The 23,946-nt window shown below is 48.6% G+C and overlaps 1 protein-coding gene across 1 annotated transcript in view; it reads left to right on the top strand.

Annotated features, from left to right (window-relative positions):
• Positions 1 to 23,946, top strand: part of LOC106750688 — an 82,141-nt gene that overhangs the window by 1,865 nt on the left and 56,330 nt on the right. The gene's annotated exons all lie outside the window — the stretch shown is intronic.

Here is a 23,946-nt window from a genome sequence, read left to right on the forward strand (position 1 = left end):
CTAACGACTTGTCATTCTTTTTGACACCCTGTGTCTCGAGTGTCAGCGATTTTCGCTGTCGCTCGATGCTCCAATTTGCGGTGGGAAACACGCACCGGCACTTGGCCCGGCAAGTTTTTATTTTCGAAAACATTGTCAACGACCGGTAAAACAGCGTGCGCGAGTGAACGTTGAGCGAACTCGGATCTCGAGGGGATAATTGCATTGCCGTGCGAGCATGATATATACCAGGCCGCTGGCCGCGTTTCGCCGGGGCGTCAATGGGATATATGAGTTCGTATAAATATATAGGACAACGATCCGAGAGAGAAAGAAGAGAGAGAGAGGCTCAACTCTACTTGTCGTAACGCTAGTTGTTTTGTTCTACGAGGAACTTTAAAGCCCGGACTTTCGGAGGTGCTTCACGCCGACTGGAAACTGCGGCGAAAGTGCCGCTCTTATGGCTGTCGGCATATATATAATATATCCACGATATGTTGAACGAATTGCCGGGGTATTTCGTTGGCGAGAGTATTCTAAAGTGAGAGTATTCTAAAGGGAAGCGATTCGAACTATTTGTTCTTTTTCTTCCGATGTATGGAACTATTACTTTGTAGAAGATCGTTGTTCTTATTTATGCACGCGACAGAAATAGAATCGATCTCAGCCGGCGACGAGTCGATTACGACGTTAAAGCAATCGTTAATAAATAATGTGGATCACTGAACATTTCGTTATTGTCGGAAAGAGACGCATAAATAACTTGCTTGTTAAAGCGATAAAGTAGCAGTTTGACGATGTGAAAGCTGCTTTCATTGTTCATTATTTATCACAAATTGTCGTGAAAGGTTGCAAGCTGAGATTGTATGTGTGTGTATGATGTTATCAATAATTTCTCGGTGACGGGGTAAATGCCGGAAAGTATTGAGATATCAAAGGTGCCGCGTTCTCCGGGAAACTCTTCTGTCTACAGAAGCGCATACATGAATTCTCTCGGACGTACATACGTACGTGTTCGCGCGAGAGGACCGATTGCGTCGGGCAAAACTTTCCGCATTCAAACCGGAGTTGCTTAGCACTCGACCGCCATGTTCTGTTTCGCAAGCAGCATAGCCGTAACCTCTATGAAGTGATAGCGCCGGTTCGCGCTTGCAAACCGCGATCTATCTGCGAACCAATCGCCAATTGTGCCAAATTAGAATCGAAGTCTTGTTTTTCTCCCGCTTCCGTTGCCGTATTTGAAAACACAAAACACGGCGGGGTGGTTTAATTAATTTATTCCCTGCAAATCTCACATTCTCTGCGCTCAAACAAATGTAAACGTATTATTCGCGCGCACAGTTTTGGTGATTACGCATATCGGCAACGGACGTGTATAGAAAGAGATACAATCCAGTTTCCACTTCGGAGAAAGCGATTTTCAAGAGCGAGATAGCGTTACGTAAATTTCTCTCACGGCGGTATCAGTTACGGACTCTTGTCGACAGTAAATACAATTTGCCGACGTGTTTTCGAGGCGAAATGTCTCCGAGTGCACGTGCACGACGATTCTTCCTGAGATACTATCCGATAGAACGCTGTTGTTGTGCGAAGCCGAGAGGATACGCAATTTTCGCATTGCGAGCAATTTTTCTATATTTTATTTACAGCTGTCTCATTGTAAGACACCGTCCCTGTATAAATTGTGATGGCCCGAGTCGAAATTTTGATGTTACCCTGACGTTCTTAAGGGTAATTTACGCCTACTTAAACAACCTATAGACTAATAAAAATCTACTTTGACGATACTGATACTTTTCAATTTCTCTCTTGAACCTTTGATTCTACAGATTGAATTTTAATGCTACATTGAGAAAAAATTTGTTTACTTGCTCAAGTAAATACTTGCTACGGAACATTGGAATAGTTTATTTTACTTGGATTGTATTATTACTTGGAAGTAAATATTATCTGAAGTAATTATTCAAGTAATATTTACTTAATCCAAATAAAATAAACTATTCCTCTTTAGCAAATATTTACTTGAACGTAACAATTTTTTTTCAGTGTACCTTCAACAACCTATTTTGACGCTGAAACAGCAGAAACTGAAATTTAAGACATTATCGGGGTTAAAGTAGGTAACTATATTGTATTATTAGAATTGAAAATGAATCTATTTTACTATCTTAGCTCTTACTGGGTTGTAGAATTAAAGGCTTAACATAGAGCGAAAATTTCGACTCGGAACATCGCTTGTACTAGGAAGAAATTTATCTTTACACGATTTGAGCTGTCTTGACTTCGATATATGTATATCGACAGGTTCGCAACGAGCCGGGGAAAATTAAAACGTTGCCGTTACAGCGTCGAGACGCGCGTTTTTCTCTCGCAGAGTCGTAAATTCGCGCGCGATCGCGCGAAGCACCAATTCTGATACTGAAGCCTCGCCGTTTACGACATCGCGAAGCGATAAATACGCGACCCAGCATCGATTTAAACGATCATAAAGTAAGCGACGTTGGCGCGATGCTGCGGTTGACTGTGCGCTCGCGTGGAGCGCGCTTCACCGTCTAAATGGAGCGCGCAGAATCCCGAAACCGTCGGAATGTTCTCTACGTTGCGGACGATTTAATCGATGCGGGCCGCGATATTATTTTCGCGCGATTAACCACCGACGGACGAAGCATCGTAAGAAAATAAAACAGCCAGCGGTTCGATATTCCAAAACTGATATCGAGCGGACGTTTGTTTCTCGACGAAACGATCGGTGGAATAATAGAAAAGTTCGAGAGGTGAAACAAAGGACGGATTCATGACTGATATTTTTTTCGCCGTGGCGGTATTATTTGTGGATCGACCGCAGATGTCGCGGCTAAAGGGGCATTCGGTGTATCTTGGGATACACCGAGTACATGTCGAAGGGCATGACGGCGGAGGCTCGCGCCAATGGGAATAGCGCGGTCCTCGCCTAGCCTTGCGCCAACGACATATTTATAGTGATGTGCGTGGGTCCAGGACGGAAGGCGAGACACGGGAGGGTGGGAAAAAATATATACGCGCGCGTCCCACGCACGCACAGGCACGCACGCACGACACACAGCGGCGCAGCGCGTACGTACGTTACAGAGGCGATTCGCACCCTTGGCACGCGAAAGTGCCCTTTGGGAATTCCACTCCAAAAGTGCATTTTGGGAATTCCACTCCCCTCTCCTTCCTTCTCCCCAACCTCCACCCGCTCCTCGTGGCTCTTCGTTTCAGCGTGTGTGCCCTCCTTTTGTGCCTTCCTCTGCTCCCCGCAACGCCGCTTTGCGGCTTGCCGGGCATCCCTGAATTCGCTCGCGGACGGACTTTTGAGCGCTCGAGCGTTAAAAAATCTGCAGCGCCTCTCGAAAACGCTGCCGTACGACGCGAGCTTTTCTCCTCGTTTTATTACGTTGTTGCCCGCTGTCGGTGGACGGGGGTTGAAAGGGGACTTCTACTCCGTTCCTCGGAAACGCAGCCCGATATGTGTGTTTTGACGCGGTGAATCATCCGCGCGGAGTTCCATTTGGCAACGCTGAGTGTTGTAAAATTGCTGTTATTTTTGCGATGCCGTCAAAAGCGTCGTCCCGACGAGATTTTCGACGATCTGCATTCATGTTCGCCGATACGGCGGACGGATACGTGTGTCGAGTCGTGTTCAGATGGGGCACATTCCCTCTGTCGCGCGACGATTCCGTCGGGAATTGTCTTTCGCGCGCGACCACCCCCGCGATTCGTGCCTATCATCATCGGGCGTGGATCCACGGGGTAGGAAATAATTGCGTCATTAGGCCGGCAAATGGGCGTGATCGCGGAGAACGAAGGCCAAGCAGGTCTTAAGCGTTATCTCCTCGATGTAACGATCGATTTGACGGAGCAGGAGCGAAAGAAGAACGGACGACCTGACTAGAGCTAAGGATGAAAGAGGTAAAAAGAGAGAAAGAGAGAAAGAATAAGAAAAGATCGAAGAGAAAGAGAAAGTGAGCGGAAGAGGGAGAAAATGCGCGATGTGGGTGAGTCGTGTTAGCCAATCAGAAACGCAAACATCGGGGCGCCAGGGGTAAGGAATTCTTCTTCTTCCTCGCCTCGTCGTCGTCTGGCGTTGGTTATCAACGTCGTCATCTTTACACCCCCGCAGTGCGGGAAGTTGCTCGAGAACTTGGGAGATCCGTCAAACCTCTGTACGTATGGCGTGGTTCGACTTGGCGCGACTCCAATCCCGCTCCGGCGGCTCGTCCGTCCCTTTTCTTACATTAGTTTCCGAACACGCCCGACGGGGTGTGGACGGTAGAATGCGTTCATCAGCCGAATGCATCGAGACGCGAGGATATCCCTCCGTCTTGCGCACAGACCGTCGATTACCTCCCAAGCGCACACTGATCTTCTTCATATCGGTGGGTTTTTTTTTTCTTTGTGCTGTACTGATCGTGGGTATGAACTTTTACGTGTAAAAGGGGTCAAGCGCGCCTCTCCGTGTCAAAAGACCTGTGATATAATGTACCTACGATCGATCGCAGATGCGCAACACTCCGGGCTGTATATAGGCACACGGTTTGTTGTGGCTATTATTAACTATGAGGTACCGGTCTTCTACTTCGTTTGCGAGCAGGTGTAATGACTGCCGATAAAAGAAGAAAAACGCGCGCGACGCCCACGTAGAACTTTACTGCGAATTGGCTGAATCAGCTTGCGCTATTTCAGTTTCGCGATAATCACTTCGCCGTGATGTCACTCCTATCGATTTCGGTAAGCGGCGCAATAAAGCGCGTGAGTCATCGCGACCCCGGTGCAGTTGCACGGAGAGGGTGGCACGCAGGGCTGCGCGATCCGTAGTCTTACGGGCCGGATCTAGATTGATGTGCTCGCAGGACATCCTTAACGTACCGTGTAATTCGGTTCTTCCTCATGTCGCGACACTGCAAATCGCTTATTTGAAAGCGTTCGCGGGCGAGCTGCGTTTTGTTCCGCGCGAGTCCGGCTGTCTGATTTACTCGAGACGCAGGTGCGCGTGCTGCATTTAATCCCGCAGCCTTCCGAAAGGTAATTATCTCGTTAATTACTTCGTACAAACCATAATTATTATTGCGTTAACCTCTCGTAAATTGACTCGTGTGTTTTCCTTCGCCCGTCGATTTCGCCCGGCGATAAATCGAGACATCTCCCGTTTAGTCCCGTCCGGGCTTTTTCCACTTTCCGGCTAACCTCGCTTCCGTCATTGATTTTTCATAGAAACTTCCGCCCGTTATTCCTAACAACAGTTTGAAGCGTCTCTCGCGTCGGTCCAAATCCTTTAAAAAAGTTCCGAGAGCCCGTGACGGAAGTTCGCTATAGCTGGCCGAAGACTTCCCGGAAGACATCCCGCGATCACATAAAGTCTATCGTGGCGGCATCAGTTTTTACGTATTCCGGTAAAACGACAGGTCATTCGTTTCTCCCGCCGAAACTTGTAACGTTACGTGCGTACACATTCGAGCGAACTTCGACGGACTTCCGTGTGATCACGCCCGACGACGGTGTTATTTAAAATCCGTTCTGGAATCATCGCGCGTTGTGTCTGCCCGGAAGAGCCACTTCGCTAGGGGCGACGGCTCCTTCTTTTACGTTCCGACCGTTTTGCTTTGTGGATCACGTTAAAATCGTGAAAAGCGGCCGAGACATCGTGTGAGTCTCAAAAGCCTCGCAAGGGAATTATCGCATAGATGGGAACGAGGTGGAGTAGGCACGGGCTGCCTACGACGAGAAAGGGTAAGGCCCGTGTAAGGAAGGAGGCTGGCAACGGATGCGAGTGATACAAGGGAGAAGAGAGAGAGTAAGAGGGGAAGGAGGGGAGAGAAGGAAGGGAAGGTTGCACTTATAAATCGCTTAATCGCTGCTTTTCACGGATCAGAAACTTTAGAAAAACTTTTCCCTCCCCCCCCCCCCCCCCNTTCGGCCGCCCTTTCGTTCGCGTCGGCCTCTCCCGGCATCGCTCGCGCGTTGAGAATGCTTGATGCACACGAAAAGCGTTTTGCGACGACCAGCCGTTGCGTCGTGCGTGCTTCTCCATAACGCTCGAAAAATCGCGGCGGTCCGCTCATTCTATCCGCGGGGCAACTCTCCGGAATGGAGTCGCAAAGAAATAAGGTATGTTGTGTAATTTCCTCCGCACCGACCAAAGGAAGTGCCGTGAGCAGCCGGGTACTCACCAAGTGTATGTGTACAAGTACGTCTTGCGGACGTTTCTTCAGAATAATTGTTTCTCGTAATTATACTCACGGAAAAGTTGAGAATGACGCAGTGTACTTATTTAAAGCGGGATGTATTCATTTCGACGCGTCTTACGATTTATCTATGATGTGAAAGTGGGATAATTACTTGTGAAAGGCCGAAGGGGATTCGATCGATTTTACTCGAATATCGAAGTCTCGCTTCGCGTTCGCGAAGGGTCAACTTTCGCGCGTGAAACGTTTAAACGGATTCGCAATGAAAAATCTCCGGCCGCTATAAGCGACCCGTTAATTTCAAACGTTTCTCGTCTGCTGCAAATCCAATCCCGGCCAAGCTTGGCCACCCTCGAGTCGCATAAACCGCATATCAACGACGGTAACTGGGGGGCGTGCGCTTCCACGAGAGTAATGATCGTCCGATGACGACTGTCACCACGCTGCGCCGGTCGCGTGATGAGCGCGAGCACGCTGGCGCGATTAAATTATATGACACAATGCAAATGCTGAAAGTTGCTCGCATCATATACACGGGACAGCTCGAGCTCATCGTGCCACCCTCCAGCCCCGACAGACAGACACACATACAGACACGCGTACACAAGCGGACGTGTACACCGCGGCCGAGTCCCGCTTTTGTGTTTCTTTCGTAATCTTTTTCCACGTAGTACATTCTGGCGGGTAAATACGGTGAACATGACGTCTGTCAATACGTATCATTCAACGCGCGATCACAACCCCTTCTGATTATGCGTCGGATTCACGTATCTCCAATGAACAGTGTACAGAAGGGCGGGCACACATTCGTTCGGATTCGCGCGCTTATCCGCACACGCGCCGACCGACGAAGATTAAAGCGATCACCGAGCATCGATTGTGCTCGCGATTAATGCTCGTCTGCCTCAGACTCGCCTTTTTGTTTATCCCTGTAGAACGTGCGATTCCGCATTATCGACGCCGGCGCGCATCCCCGTCCGTTCGCTCGTTCGTTCGCCCGCTCGTACGTTCGTTCGTTCTCCTCGGTCCCCTTTTTCATTATTCCGCGAAGTCGAGTGGGTGTTACTTTTTTTTTTCGTTAACGTCGGCGAGTATGTTTTTTTACACGCCGCCTTTACCGATAACTCATCACAGCTTCATTTTCGCTGCTTTCCGACGGCGAATCTCGCTTCCGATTCTAACCGTGACTAGTTGTTTGATTTGTCTACGTATCGCAGCGTGTACCGCGCTCGGAAATATTCTCGGATTATCCGATAGCGCCGCGAAAGAACGTCGTTAATGCGAAAACCTAGTTAATAATGCGGCGAATAAAAAGAAATTCCAGCTGTCGCGATCGGAATTTAATTGTCTCTCCGTTGAATCCACCGGTGCAACCTCGCCGCGTCGCTTCTAATTATGATGCGTTCGAACGCTTTGGAATGCTCGATGTTATTTTAACAACCCTCGTTACGGAATGAAGCTTTCACTGTCGGATCGCACGGCGAATCCAAATGTTTAATGGACATTCTCGCGGCTGTGCTTTAGTTAATTACTTCGTCCAGACACGATTTCGATGATTTTTACGCGTCTCCCGCACTTTTCTGCGAGATACAATTCGGAGGTTTCGAGCCGAGGGAGTAAGCGAGACAGTGTGCCGGGAAACCGCGCGGATTCTCCGCGCAACGATTCATCACCGATAGCCTGTGCCGTTCTCTCCGTGACGAACCGTTATCAATCTTGCTAATGCCACGAACCACCCTTCTGATTATCATACCGGCGGCCCCGGCGTTGCATTGCAATGAAGCGGAACCTTGAACAACGCCCCGATATTTGTCCCCGCGGGGAGAGCGCGAGGAAAATCGCGGAGTCCCGCTTCGCTTCCACCTCACGTCCCATTCTTAAGTCTCTCACCGGCTCTTTGTTCTATCCCCGGTATTGTCAAGAGCAGTCGATTAAAGGTGGAAAAAAGGGCGCGATTTATTTCCCCGACAACGAGCGCCGGTCGAAATAACGAGCGCGCTCGTGAAATTCGCGCCGGTGTCTCGCTCGCTGGAAAAATGTTACCGTCGCGGTGATGATTGTTCCGCATCTCGTGTGTGCGCTCATACGCGCGGCTCGTAATGAAGACCAGAGAGCAGCGCGTAATGCGAAACGAAAGTGACGTGCGCCTCTGTTCTACAGCCCTGTCTACTGCCCCATTCTAATTAAGCAACATCATAAACACAGACACACACACACACATCAGCCCCGCGCATATGCTCGTTCGCGCTCTCTTTCCCGCGTCTCCCTCCATCAGCCCGATTCGGTCATGCATATGCCAAGTGACTGGCATGTCCCAAAGCTGTTTTCCAATTGGCTAGTGTCCATAATTGAAGTCGGGGGAGCATCGTACATTCGAGCGCAGCCTTAAACGATCGTAAGGGCCCGATGGAAGGGCGCACAGGTCCATCTAGTTCAATGGCATGAGAGGGGGAGGAGGAGACGAGGACTTCAGGCGAGTGGAGTATTCGGCGGAATCGAGACAATAGATTTAAGGTGTCCCGGGGAAACCCCATGGATCTCGCACGCGCGACGCGGTGTGCGGTCAATTGCCGCGAGAGAGACTCGTGTATACCGTCGTCGAGCAGGAAATCGTCCGTCCCTTCTCTCTTACTCGGTCGGGTTCATCTACCCGAGTGTATTCTGAGGATTTAGCGAGGCTCGCCGAAGTGTTTACCCCCCCCCCNCCCCCCTCCCCCGTCCGACTCGGCAGGGCAAATTTGCTCAAGGGAACTCGCTGATTATCCGTCGAGAGGGTAAAAAGACGCCGAGAAGAGCCAAGACGCTTATAAATTGCTGATTAAGAGCGGGCGCTCTTGTTAATCGAAAGTTCGTGCGCGCGGGTCGCGCACGTGGTTCACTCGCGATGTCGCGCGACGGTTCCTCGTATCGCTCGACCCGTCCGTTTCCTTCGATTTCGTCCGAATCGTCGAATGAGATGAACGGCGAACACTGACGACGTAACGTCGCATCGGGGGTCGATCCGCGAGAAAAGAACCGGCGGAAAGTTTCGAATGATTTTCAACGGCAAGGTCGGATTAACGCACGCGTGTCGCGTCATCCGCAGATTCGTAAGTGTTCCGTCTGTTTATCGATTATGCGGCCGGCGTCGCGAGAAAACTTTTCCCATCAGGCGTAGGAATAACGAAATTTTCCGCGGCGACGCGGACCGCCCGTTTCACCCGCTCGTATTTACGAGCGACGAGGCCGTATTACGGGAGAATCTCTCCGCGATACTCTACATTAATATCGCCCTCGGCCACGACGTTTCTCCGGCTCCCGTCTCCCGCACGAGAGTATCGATTTTTCGGCCCCGTCCAATGCGTCCGGCGATTTGTACCGAAAGCTTCTTTCCGTCGGCGACCTTTTACCCGCGCGACGGTCGAGCGATGTACGAGAGCGGCTCTTTCTCTCTCTCTTTCTCTCTCCCGCTCAGGCACTGCTCTCCACGACTTCCTCTCTCCGAGGAAATCGGTTTTCAACTCGCGTTACGGCGCCCATTCAAACGGCGCTTCCATTCGCGACGCCTTCGTAATTTCGCCCCGCGGAAATTTGTATCGCTCCGAGAGCGAGCGTTAAACGACCGGCCGTTGCGATCGTCGCCCGACCTGAAGTCCGACGAACGGAACGGAATTCATTCCGTTCGCGTCTGAATTCGCGGGACGAATTAACCTGCCGATGAAATATTATAAATTCCGGAGCGCCGCGTTAATGGCGACGCATAGTTCGTTTAATGGGAAGTGTAAAGGAAACCATTACCGAGACTTCGCCGAGGGTCGCCGCGTTATTTTGCCAGTTCGTACTTTCTGCTTCGCAATTTTTACATGGAAATCGAGCGCGTCCAGGGACGCGGAGTCGAACGTAACCGCGACGTGACAAGTTTCCTCTTTTTGACATCCTGACGTAAACATGGCAGGAATCAGCACCGGCGAATATCCTCGCGTCGCGACTATATACGCGCCAACCGCTCGGATGGAAAATACCGCTGGGGTGACTCTTCCTGTTTTGAATATTACTCTCCAGCGGCGGAAGCTTTCTCCGTGGAAAGTAATGCACCACTCTACGGATAAGTAGAAAGAACACGACGTCAAGTGAATACGCCGCAGAGAGAAACAATCGATGCGGCGTCGCGATGAATTGACACGATTCGATGCCGCGTTTCTGTGTACCGGCGTCTCTCCTTCGCGATTCAAATTCGATGGAAACAGTTTTGAAATGTATCGAGAGGAAATTAAGGATAAAACTAATGATAGTGATATCACGTCAATTTGTTACAAAAATACCGAGCGTATATTGAGTGTAAACAAATAATGCTACCGTAATATTTACTTGATCCGAGTAAAATCGTCGCTTCGATACTTCTTGGCAAATATTATTAGAAGTAGAAGCACAATTGATCATATATAATATGATATTTCCGTCGTATAAGCAGATAATTACTTGTATGTTTTACAACAATTGCGACAAGTATTAAATTTATAATACTGTAAGGATATCGGAGAATTTATTTTCAGAAAATACTTACCGGAAAATACTTACGGAAAAGTCTAAATTTAAAACTACTAGGTTCCTTCAGTGGAAAATAAAAGATTACACAAAATTCTCGTAAATACTCCCTTAAATTTAAAACCACTTTACAATCACACTCGGTAATTCATTTACAAATTAATTAATTACAATAGTACAGCGTTCAAGTATTTACTACGAGCTTTAAAATATACTTAAATTGATTAAAAAATATTATTGATTTAAGAGGCTGAAAAACCGGGCCATTTCGTTTACTTCATTCCAACACTCTAAGACACTTTAGTCGCCGAGTCGCCGTTAATTATCCAAACGCGTTGCAACGCGTCGTTTCGCATTAGTAACACAATAATAATAATCCAGTATTATATTCGAAGATCGCAGCTTGGACGTTGATCTACGCCCGAATCGCCCCTCGCCTCGCGCGCCGCTGCGGAGGGTTTCAATTATGAACTAATTACGCCATGTGTACACGTACGGAGCAATTACCGTGTACACGGTGACACATGCCGGCCGCCGTGTTTCGTCCGCTTTCGGCGTAACTCCGTTCCGCTGAATGCGTCGTTAGCAACGCCACATGTGACGTTACACACCGCCTACGGGGGTGGACGATGCGTCCCTTACGTTTTCCGGGAAACGATCCATCGACCGGCGCGCAGCCGGTGCGTCCCATCCGGGAATTTCTTATCATCGCGTTATCGAGGCTCTCGGCTCGCAACCGGAAGCGGCGTTTGCATGCATGCGCGCGCGAGAGATCGCGTCGACGAAGACGCGCCGCAGGCGGTGCTCCCTTCGTCACTTTCATGCGACTTCGCCGACTCTTTTCCTCGCCGAGCGCATCAAACGACGCGCGCCCCGACTCGGGAATCGCGTTTCGAGCTTCCGCACCGATAAGCTCGCGAAGACGATTCAGCCGCGGCCGTGATTGCGGCATCCGGAGGGCGAAATTCTCCCCGATCCGCTCTGGATCGAGAAGCACGCGTTTCCTGCAACTGCAGCTCGCGTTCCCCGTTTGCCTTAATTAGCTTCCGTTCGGTAGTAGGTAAGGGCGGAGGGCAAGACACGCGGCCCTGCCGGTGTGTCGTAAAAGCTCTCTCGAGAAGCCTCTTCGGAAGGGCGGCCGTTCGCTCGCTGGGCGGCATTATTTTCGCGAATGTCGCGAACACTCCCCGAACGAGCGACGGTTCACGAGCATAATCTCCCGTCTTTTGATTCCACGTCGCATTCGGGAGTAAACGTTCGGAACGCCGTGGTTAACGCCGAGATCGCGTTCGAGGGAAGGAAGCATCGGAAAGGGAAATTTATCGCGCCACTTACGGAGATTGCGGCGGTGCTCGGAATGAAATCCGCCTTTGATGCTTTTGTACGCTGCTTAGCCGGTGTTCGGAACGAGCTACGCGATACCACCGTGCCAAGTATGTATCTTTCGTAGCAGTGCGTTTCCTCGCAAGACGTACGGGAGCAGGGAAACTTGAGTTGAATTATGTTCAATGCGACGCGGCGTGTACAGAGCTACGTATAACTTCTTGCAACGTCAACGGTCTCGTTATAATTATAATTACGCAATACGTCTTAATTTCCAACGTTTGTTCAGTCTTGATAACTTGCTAACGTTTCCTCTCGATCATGTTTAACTCCATGAAGCCCCGTGTACGTAATAATGTATATTAACTTCGGGCCCTCCCCAACTTTCGTCGATATAATATTATCAATCCATCTTAAGTGAAGCTGATATCCCTAATTCGTGAGAAAAATGTATCTCCAGCTAAGAAAGTTCGATACATGCGATCGCATGCAAAGTCATCGACGCTCGGCTTTATACATTAAATTATTTGTGAAAAAAATGTAAGAATATTCTATTTGTGAAAACGTTGTCGAATGTTTTTCAACGACTATGTTATAAACAGCGGAGGGTAAATCTTTTTTTTCGAATAAAACACTTTGAATATTTTCTCATTTTTACAACGCCCGATACACTTAATTAATGCACATTCAGAAAATCGTACTCTGACGGCCAATTTTACTCGAACGAAGAACTTTCCGTCGGGAACGTCCTTTAAGACGATCTTATATATCACGACATTTTACTCCAGTGGGACAGATGTGTGGGCCTTAAAAGGATCAAGCTCGCTCTTAGAGAAGCAACGTCGTTCGAACGTATTTGGAACACGCCTCTTCGCGGTTACAATATCGGTTCTTCAATTCACCGGTGCTCGACGAGTCGCTCGTTTGCGCCGCGACTTACTCGCGCGTTCTACAATTTCACGGCGGTCTTGGTGGCGTACACTCCGCACGCGTCTCGTTTTATCGATAGACACGGGATACCGGAATCGCGGAATTGGGGGTGGCAGCCGGAGCGGTGCGCATGGTTCGTTTTACCGATCTTGCCTTTTCCCCTTGACATTCGACGCCACCGTCGTATGCGGGCGATGTACGGGCGGCGAGGCCGTTCAAGTTTTAAAATTCCATAGATGAACGTGATACGAAATCAATGCGGACCGTGAAATATCTCCGAGGTGGCGGCGGCTCCGTCGTTCCGACCCTTTGCGATCCGCTTACGCGGTCACGTGTGTGGGCCACAGGTGTACGCGTGTTTCCGCATGCACGCGGAGTCCTTGACTTCACCGATGATGTATTCCGAATATGACGTCATGCCCGGCCTGGACCCCGGCGTGATCGAAATTCAGATGAGAGAGCGCCGGACGTCGAAAACCTCGGTACACGTCGCGACAAACACACACACGCATACACACATGACAGACGGATACCGAGCTTTGCCATTTCGCGGACGGATACGACCCTCGGGCTATGTTCACGTCGCATCGTCGCGGAATGCCGAAGATGCATTAACGTTGAACGGCCGTTGCCAGCTGCAATGGGGTGTCTCGTATCGTTATTTTGCAGCGTCGTGTACGGGAAAACCGATATCGTTGCGTACAAACACGTCGCTCGCAAAATCAAAGTCATCGATACGTAACACCCGCTGCATCCTCTATCGGTGATTTCGGTGTATCGATGTAGATATTTATTACGGTATTCTGTTGAATGTTTCATTCGTCCTCGCGCACACTGTGCGCGTCGAAATGATTCTATTTAATCCCATCGTGCTACCTTCTTCCCTTTTTTCACTTTATAGCCGCCCTTGATGTTTGCCGACTTATCGCAGATTCGTAATCTCGCTGACCTTCACCCTCGCGCGATTGACGTAAGGTGTGTAGGCTCGTGCCGTGTAATGATAATTCATGGCAAACGTTATTCATACCAGAAGTTCGTCCGAGGTTATCGCGGTAGTTTGCCCTGGGGGCAGTCAGGGAAACGCACCCCTTGTGGGCAGCGCTCTCTCTCTCTCTCTCTTTCTCATTTGCCCTCCTTCTCGCTCTGTTTCCTTTTCTCTTTCCATCTCGCGCAGAGCCCAGTGCCGTCCCTGGCCATGCAAAGTGAGCCAGGGGTTGTTAGATTAAACTCCAACCCCTCGCGACGCCCCGGATGCCTCCGACGCCGCGACGGGTTAAAAACAGACAGAAAGAGTATGACTCATCCCTCAGCAATGACTCGAGCCTCGCGCGAGAACGAACAATTGAACTGGTTTGCGTGCAAGCCCTTTCGAATCATATACAGGATGTTTCATAACATGTGGGCATAATCTCAGAAATGAATTCGCGACACAAAAATAATGTCGGAATGTTTATGTGAATATCTGTCTTGTCTGACCTTCTTTCCGACTTATAGACGTTTTTACTCATTCTTCGTTAGAAACTGAACTAGCGTAGCGTCTTCACATATTTCTGTCGTTAAAAGAAGTGCTCAAAGTGACCACACCTTAAACTTGAAGATAAGTTTCTGATCATTGATTTTCTAATATATTCGAATGTTCTGGATGTTGTTCTGATTCATTGGCAACCTTCTTCAATATTCTAATGGAGTACATCAACGTTATCTACCATTGTAAATCATAAATTTTAAGTAATTCCATATGTAAGAATTCGATGGATTTAAATCTGGCGATTTAACAAAGTTAACAAACTTGAAAAGAATTAGTGAAATACTAAGATACCTGTAACTCGGGAACAAAGTTAGATAGTATAAATATTTACACGAACTTTTTGCGTCATTTTTGTATTCTGATTTTTGTATTTAAATTCATTTCTAAAATTATACTCACACGTTGTGAAATACCCTGTATATTTATGTGTATATGAATGCTGAATACCATTTGTGGCGCAAAAGACACGAGAGTCTAACACGAATGACGACTTAGAAGATTGCGAGCACTGGTTGGAACAAGAAGAATATTCGTTGCTAGAATCAGATAAAGTCTGATCTTTCTTATTTACATGGGAGTTTGCAGCCGTACCGTCAGATTTCCTGGTAAGCGGAAAGATCGATCGGATCTATTACATCTTGCTTGGCTAGGTCACTGACAAATTTCGCGTATCGAAGAACAAAGAGATGTCCGCGTTAGATATCAAAGGGGTCTCAAACAAGTGGGTCCGCAGGGGACGATTTATTCCACTGTTGGAAGTAGACTGCGCGAATACATTATTACAGAAGGATACTGGAAGGGTTTCGGGTCAATCGGCCCGACGATGTCGACACGCTGGCGAACTACTTTCATATCTTCGCTCGTGAGACTAAAGTGATACGCAGTGTGTATCAACAGAGAGTCGGACGTTATTCCCGCGAGCTTTTAGACTTTCTACATTCGAAAAGATGACGTTACATTTGCGTCACGTTTATTGCAACGATCGAACGATACCCGAACGGAGGAAACGGAGGCAATTACCAATAACGTTCGCCTCGAAATTCGTACGTAAAGATCATCGCTCTTTTTTGCGCTGTAAACTAAGACTGCGAGGAAGATAAAACTGCCGCTGCACTGCAGATTCCGTAAGTGCATGACCCATTTCAGATCCCGTATTTGGCTGGCGCAGTGGCGGTGGTCGTAAAAAAACGATGAATCCGCTACGATATCCGATCCGGAATATCTAACGTCGGCGTGATCCAATCTCGTAAAACTTTCGGAATCGGCGCGCCTACCGGTTTCCAGCAAGATGTTTTAAATTTTTCAAATCTCTCCCCAGCATCTCGCGTGAGTCCCGTTCCTATTCATTCCGCCTGCCCCCTCGATTATTTCCATGGAAACGTTTCGGACGAAGCCTTTCAACGAAGCATCAATCTCGTTCGAGCACGGATTCTAATATACCCGTGCGCGCGGTTAATTATTCGTCCCGACAAAGGAGCTGTCGCGAAGACTCGGGTCGATAATCACGAAATTTCGTTCGCCTCTCGATAATCGCCGCTCCTTGATAACGAGGCGGAACCCGCACGCTCGCGCACGCCAAGAAAGCACTTATCCTTTTAATCTCCTAATTACGCGCCGTAACGGCTAATTCCCGGATCGAAAGTGGAGGATTACCCTCCTCCCCGCCTAATGTTTCCCGCTCGCACGGAACTGTTTACTTTGCGACCTCTGTACACACCGGGTGCATTAATCGACCGCCTTTCCTCCTGTTGACTTCCCGAGAAACTTTCGAGCGACTAATAAACTCGATCGATTCAGCATCGGCTTTCGCTAACGAGCGAATCTGTTAACGAACGATTAACGCGCGTCAATCGGGACGGATCTCTTCTGGAAACTCGGGGCGTTGCTGAAAAATCATTTTCCTCTTCCGTGGAAAACGGTTGGAAGGCATTAACGCCCGAGCGAAAGTGCGCGTGGGTCACGCGAGAGACGTTCGGCGGAATAGACGTTACGGTTCGCGAGCTTTTCTTCACCCTCCGCCTCCGTCGCGATGGTATAACTAACTTTTCTTGAGCACCTAATCCAATTTTCGCGCGTATAAAGGGGAGGGGGAGGGGGAGATAAAGTGCTCGCGGGAGGAAAAGAATAACTTGTAGAGAAAGAGTTTCGTGGGCAAACGCTCTTCGCGGCGTCGTGTCGTGCGAAGGTCCACTTTGGCGCTGCTCGCCACTTGGAAATCTTTTGAGATATCCGCCGGCGTCGAAGTGCCCGATCGCTTGATCGGAGCATAATAATGGCCGGGAAGTTTCTCTTACGACGCCGGCGCTCGGTGTTTTCCTTTTTTCGCAAGATACTCACGAAGATGAATCGGCGGCGGCTGGTCGAGGAGCCGTGGAAAGTAATGGACGGTGTTTCTCCATCGCGCCAACGGTATCGCTCAGAACACGAAGATTCTATTAGTACCACGGATGCCATATAATACAATCGCGTGTCGAGCGACGAGTGAAGCGGAGAGATTGAATGCTCAGTGAGGGATGCGCTCGTTCTGTTTGGCAGATAACTTCGTCGATACTTGACGAAGAATTGGTATTTCGACGATGAGAGATGATATTGGTATTTAATTTATACAGGTCTCTTATAGACGGAATTTCCTCTCAGGTAGGGTCTGGTCAAAGGCTAACGACCTTCTATCTGCTGTTTCAAGAGAGATCGGGTGAAAGTTGAAAAGTTCTTCAAATCGAGAAAATGATTATCGAATTGCGAACATGAATTATAGAATATTTATATGTGACACCAATTGAAATACACGTTGTATATATGGATTGCATGATTTTAGAAAAGAACATTGAATTGGTTGTAGAGAGTCCGTTCGTAAAGATTACGTGTCTTCTTCACTCGAGTCTCGTCTGCTTTTGAGAGAGAAATATTACGCGGCAAAAGTGCACAAGTTTAATAAATAATCCAGAATATTACCCTGTCACGCGAACAATAACGACGAAGCGTGACTCAATGGCCGTCCAAAAAGAAATACAATGACCGTCCGAAGAAACGAATAAAGGTGACGGGAATGAAGGAGGAAGGAGACCAGCGTCGCTCGTAGGCACAGCAGTGTTAAGGTGAATTCATTTTTTTCTCGGCAAGGCCTTCATTCACGCAAAGGATTTGCACAAGCTTGGAATATGAAAAAGAAAGAGAGAGAGAGAGAGAGAGAGAAAGAGAGAGAGAAAAAGAAGTAACGGAAGAGGGCAGAAAAGAAAGCGCGTCTTACGAGACCCTCGCACGCGTCACCCTCCCATTTACATTACATCCACCACCCGCACCTTTTCTCCAAATCCCCCTTCTTTCGCAGACGTCCATGTTTCTCCGTTGCCTTTTCGCGGGACTTTGTTCTCCCCGAAGAACTGAGGATGGTACATCAAGAGCTTGCAATCTCATTTTGGTTAGGACTTAAGTATCAATGCTTCCTCGTGGGAACTTCTGAGTCTCTTTGCTACTTTCAATATTCGGAAATATTACGGAATACCTCGCGCCGATTTTTAAGTCCAATTCGACAGCCATGTTTGCGTATTTATATTGCGAGCGTTCGTCGCCCAGCTCAAGGAAACGTGGGGAACGCGCGCCCTTCGAGCGTACAAACGACTTTTCTTGCAACACGCGCAAACGTGCCGAGAAGGACGGGGATTCTCATTTGAGGCATGAGCTCGAATCGCTGCTGACGTTGCTGACGCTACACTACGCGTCCTTTCGTCACGTTCCCGCGAAAGTGTATTTCCTCATTAGGTTCGCCGGCAATCCCAAGACGAAGGTTAGCGTGGCACGACTCGTAGAGCGGAGCAATGCGTTGTTCCTCGTCGCAGCTCTCTTGCCGACGATAATCCTTAAGCTTAAATGGCTACGTCGCTGTTTAGTTAGTGCGCTATTTAACCGTTAACTCTTCCAGATTAAGCGTGGATTCTTTACCCTTTGACCGCACACTTCTGAAAAGTCGCTCGCACCGCAAACAGGGTCACACTGACCCTACGCGATTTTCTAAATTTCATATCTGAAGAACTGTGAGAGGAAAAAAGTTGACAAAATTCTAGCGAATGTGTATTTCTTTGCGAGATGCGTTGCGAGTGTATTTCTTTGCGGATGAAGGTTTAATATGTAACATTGAATGCTAATGAAAGTGTAACTTTGAATCTTCGACTATTGTGTCAAAGATGGGATTTACATAGCGCGTTAGCGATTTCCTTCCGAATTCTGTACGAAATTCATGAACTCCTGCATTGATGACGGGTCCTGGCTCACAATTAGCTGTCTTAAAAATTATGGGCTGGGTAGTCGATGGACGGTAGCGCGCCGGTTACCAGCGAAATGAAACGGTCGGGATCGTCGCGAGACGAAAGTTTTAATTACGTTAGACAGCGGGCAACTTCCTACTTAGAAGTCTGGCTACTATCTGAATGCAATTACGTGCCCTTTGAAACTAGTAGCGCCTACTCTTGCCTTATCTTTATTCGATGCTGCTTATTCAACCTGCTACCGCGCTGTATCATTTAATACGCTCATTCCGAAAGGCGCGTTTCTACTTACCGCGACTTTGCGCCGCGCCACTCGCAACTTCGTGCTTTTAATTGAATTTCCAGAAGTCGTGCCGGTACGACAATGCCGTCACGTGCTACTCAAGTCAAGGCACGGGACTCCACGATCGTTTCTGATAATTGTAATTGAACGACGATGTCCTCCCGATTATTGATCGACGTGGTCGCGTCTGATGTTTCCGCTTTGTAAACATGTCTCGTGCGACATGAGATCCCGACTAAAGTTAATTTCCCTTATGCACACACATGTACATCAGTGCACTCCGCGACGCTTAACGATATTAGCGATAGAAATTGCCGTCGCTTGACTTCCCTCGCCTCGCTCCCGTACGCTCGCAATCCGCGCGCCGTTTTCACCGCTCGAATTCCCTTCTTATTTTTCCCAATGCGTCCACTTAGCAGGAGCTCCGATCGACCCCCGCGTGCCGGAGTTCGATAATAGAATTTGGCTGCCCTTTGCGGAACGCACCGCTCCACGGCCGGCAGATATGCAAATGATTGCCGTGCAGCCTCCGAAGGGTGCATCGAGAGGGATGCCACAAGGAGGGTAACGGCCGTCGGGAATCCACAGTCGGGGAGGGATGATAGCGGTCCTCCGCAGACACCTGGGGGAAGGTTGCAAAGAGATCTGACAGGATCCTGACATACGCGAATATTTGGTTGCGCTCTTTGCAAGTTTCACCTTGTGAAGAGCGAGGAATAGTCAAGTGCAATAACATTCAAGCCGATCATACGCGACCCAAGTTACGCGAAAATAAGTAAATTATGTTTTCTTAACAATAGATTAATGCCCGGTTTCATTATCATGGTTTAAATCTTTTAAGTTAAGTCCTTTTCGGCCAATCGGCTGAATTGATCAATACGATTGGTCAATTCCGTCGAGTTAACCGTCGATTATATTTAAACTATGATGGCAACACCGGATGTAAATGAATCTCTAGGTAAATATTATACGCGCTAGTTCCCAGTAGAATGGAAATTTCTCATAATTTTCCCAGATATAGCACAGATTTCAATCAGAATAGCCAAAGTTGCCTTAGAATAGATTACCTCGCTGATACTAATTAGGGTTTCTGTTTTTTTACTCTTGCAAAAATAGGATGAAGACTCTTTTTCCGCAATGCAGATTAGCTATACGCTGCGGCTTGCTGCATGCGACCGTCATCGCCAGAGTTTTGACCGAATATCAGATTAGGAGATTAATGGACGGAGTTATATTTTTAATGCTACTATGCTTAATAGCATGCACGTAGCGTGTATGTGTATGTACTTGTAAAATATAAATATACTTAAGGTGTTTCGTATAATTGGTTCAGTCGTAGTGTAAAATGGAAACCAGAAAAATCTTGGAGTAAACATCGGGCGTGACCAAATAGGATTTGTTTATGGTTTTCATTTAAAATTGTATGAAACATACTTATAATCAGAATCCGCGTGGATTCTCCCAACTAGAATCCGTAATCATTTCGGGAAAAATCGGATTAGGCCCCAAATAGATCTCAAGAGACTTCCTACGCGGATTGTTGAAGATGTCTCGCTAAGATTTTCGCTAAGAACTCGCATTTGATCTCGCATCTTCGCACTTATGTCTCTTTACGACGCGTCATTGCGTTAATGTCACATATCAGGTGCCAGGTAATGTCGTCGCTCGTACCGATTTCTTCGTGGCGTTCCGATTTTACGGAAGAGTAGCCTACATAAATATCCGGCCTCGCGTAGGAAAACACTAGTGTCGGAGGACACTAGTGAGTGCGCAGGCGAACAGGGTGGCTTCATTAGCGATCCGTCTATCCCCGACGTGACACCGAAGCGACCGACTCCCTCGGTGCGCTGTATCGCGAATTGCGCTTCGCTGGGCCGGCTTGATTTCCTGTGTTTGGTCAAACAGACGGCAATGACAGACTCGACTGGCCGCGGCACTGTACACACGAGAAGGGGAGAGGGAGGTTACTAAGTTATTTCATTAAGCCGACCCGCGCCCGGGCAATAATTATCGCCGGACCACACCGTGAGATGTTTTTCCCGAATTCTGCGCCGGCCGGCGAAATGTATCTTCCGTCGCGCCGCGTCGCCTCGCCTGGTGCCATTAAAAGCGACGCGGGAAAAAATATAAGAGGTCGCTCGTTTGTCACGTTGGGTTTTGCAGTCGTTAGAGTCACAATGGCGGTCGTCACAAGTCGGGCGGGATACGTGAGATTCCTCTATTATTTTCAGTCACACACACACACACACACACCGCGCGGCTTGCACATGACACTGAGATTTATACGCGTGTGCGATTATAATTGCGATGAGAATTTACCGTTAAAAACCGTTTTAACAGTACATCAGGTGACCATACGCGACGATCGTATTTGCGACTCACAAAGGACGAGGCCGGGGAATTTCGCGAATTCCAATATTTGCACGCGGGATATGAAAAGATATTACGGTATTCGGAATTTCTCAACGGGATCCCTCGCGCCACTTCTATTTCGAACACCCCCTGCGGATATCCACCCCTTGTCTGAGGATCCACCTGAAGATCCGATACAGGAGATATTTACACGCAATTTAGGGATATTTGCCGCGGGAGTATTTCCCTTCGATCGAGTTCCAAGGATGATGGGGTGATTTCTCACGAGCCTTAGGATTTCCGCTGAGTATTCTCTACACCTTGCTAGTCATTAGTCACAATCATCTCTCTCTCTCTCTCTCTCTCTCTCTCTCTTTCTTTCTCATATCACGATAACAGTGCGACGGGAAGACGGAAACGATATTAGGTGAAATAAGATCGGCGATAAATCTTAGCTGGAAGTAAGAAATTCGAATGCATCTGATATTCATAAAAATATAATTATGAAGCCAGAACTTGTGCTTCACCCTCGCAAAGATAAAATTCGAATCCGACGTTCGTTTCCCGGCAAAATAACAATCATTCTGCGAAAGGACGTACCGTATTCGAGTATTTCGTTGTTTCGTATTCCCAATTTCGCAGTCGTCGCAGGAGGAGTCACGACTTAATCCAAGTTTCGGGCGGAACGTTTTTACCAACACGGCCCGTGTCAACGCTCCGCGCCGGCCCGACACTTTAATTCCGCGGGATTGCCTCCTCGCGCTGCCGAGGTACGACCTTATCGACTCTTCGTTTTCTCGGGCTCGATTAGAACGGAGACAAGAGGCGACGCGCATTTTGGCAAATTGCTCCGGCCCGAAGACCAAACGCTCCTCTCACTCTCGCCATTTCCCTCGCTTCCACGACCCCGCTCTTCTACGACCGTGTTCGACACGAGCTAGGAACTCGCAGGACGAGCTACCACGACGGAGTCAAATCCAATCTCGTCCTCGACGTAATTCAGTAAACCAGTTAGAGATCCGGGATGGTTGCGTGTCCATTTCCATTCTCGTCGTTTTCGAAATTTTCGTGCTCGTCGGACGATTACGAGCAAAGACATCTGAGAGAAAGAGAGAGAGAGAGAGAGAAAGACAATGTCGCCCGGTCCTCTCGGCGGTCCACCGCACGCAAGACGGGAAACAATGAATCCCCTTTGCTAATTCTACGGCCAATTATGTCCCGACGTCGCGTGGTTTTACTCCTGTCTGGATGTGCTCCTGGGGCCTGCGTGCTGCCAGCCCTTCGAGGCTTGCGGCTGAATCGTCATTTGGATTGTTTCGCGTTTCCTTTGAGTATCTCGCTCCTTTCCTCCTCTCGAGGAGCACCGACTTCATTCCTTTCCATTTTCGCGGAAATAAGCGGACAATTACGGGAGTTTAATCGATAGTTGAATCGCGCGGCAGATCGGACCCGCGTGTTAACCTTCGCTTTTCCCGCGAAGCCGGCCGGAACTATCGTCGGTTTTCCGCGCTTCTCACAATAATACCTTGATAACGAGACTGAGAGGGCCTGAGAAAATCCACGGTGCGACGGTTAGCGGAGGGCCAAATGAAGCCAAACGATAACGTCCCTTCGTGGAGGAGAGTCTTCTCAATATCATTAACGCGACTTCTCCTTTTTTCTAGCTCTCTCAGCTCCCCCTTAAATCCTTTAATCTTTAATCCGACGAGCCTGTACGTGCTCTCGTGATTCCATTCGTTGCTGGACAGCAGTTGCTGGCGGCGGGGGTGGGCGAGAGGAAAGGGTATACGCTCAGATCCATACGCGCGCGTACATGTACGCGTAGTCGCGCGGCCAGACAGCGGCTCGGCGACGGTTAAAGGGTGGTTTTAGGGGCTGAATACACGAGGGGTTCTTCGTTCCACGGATGCTCACAAACTGGCCGGAACTAAATGCTGGAACAAAAGGCGCGCCAGCGACGGTGAGAATTAAAATGCGTCTCCTCGCGGGGAGCGGGCTCCCGGTTGTTGTAGTACCGACGTATAAATTATTGCTCCGCGATAAATTCATCGGAGAAAAAGGACGGCCGGCCAGGCGCGCTCTCGCTTTCGCTTCTCCGTTCCGTAACACTCGGATGTTCCCCGGCGCGGGGACGACGGAAAAACTGCACAAACGTCTGCGAAATTCAGATAAGATTTATCCGCGCGTTCACAATAGTTCAGTGCGGTGTTAATGGTGTAAAATATTTATCGCCGGGTAATAGGAAATGGAAAGGTGCGTTTTCGCATAACTACAGTACATTTATGCTCGAGCTGGAGGAACGAAGATAGGAGGAAGAGTTCCGTCCTGGTACATTCTTCGCCGAATCCTTTCTGCGGGCGAAATATTTTTAACGCTCGACTTTATGGAGCGTAAAGTTAAGTCCCATGACGACGAGGATTTAAGGACACCGAGTGGCGGGGCCTCGGCTAATTAGAGTCCGCGGCTTTTATAGTTATGGGTTGTGAACGCGGGATCGCGTCGTGCGGTTATATGCTGATGAGCAAATAATTAAGGGCACATAATCAAGCAAATGTAAAGGGC

The sequence above is a fragment of the Dinoponera quadriceps genome, unplaced genomic scaffold, assembly GCF_001313825.1.
Source record: "Dinoponera quadriceps isolate SergipeBrazil2010 unplaced genomic scaffold, ASM131382v1 scaffold5144, whole genome shotgun sequence".
NCBI classification, from domain to species: Eukaryota; Metazoa; Arthropoda; class Insecta; order Hymenoptera; family Formicidae; genus Dinoponera; species Dinoponera quadriceps.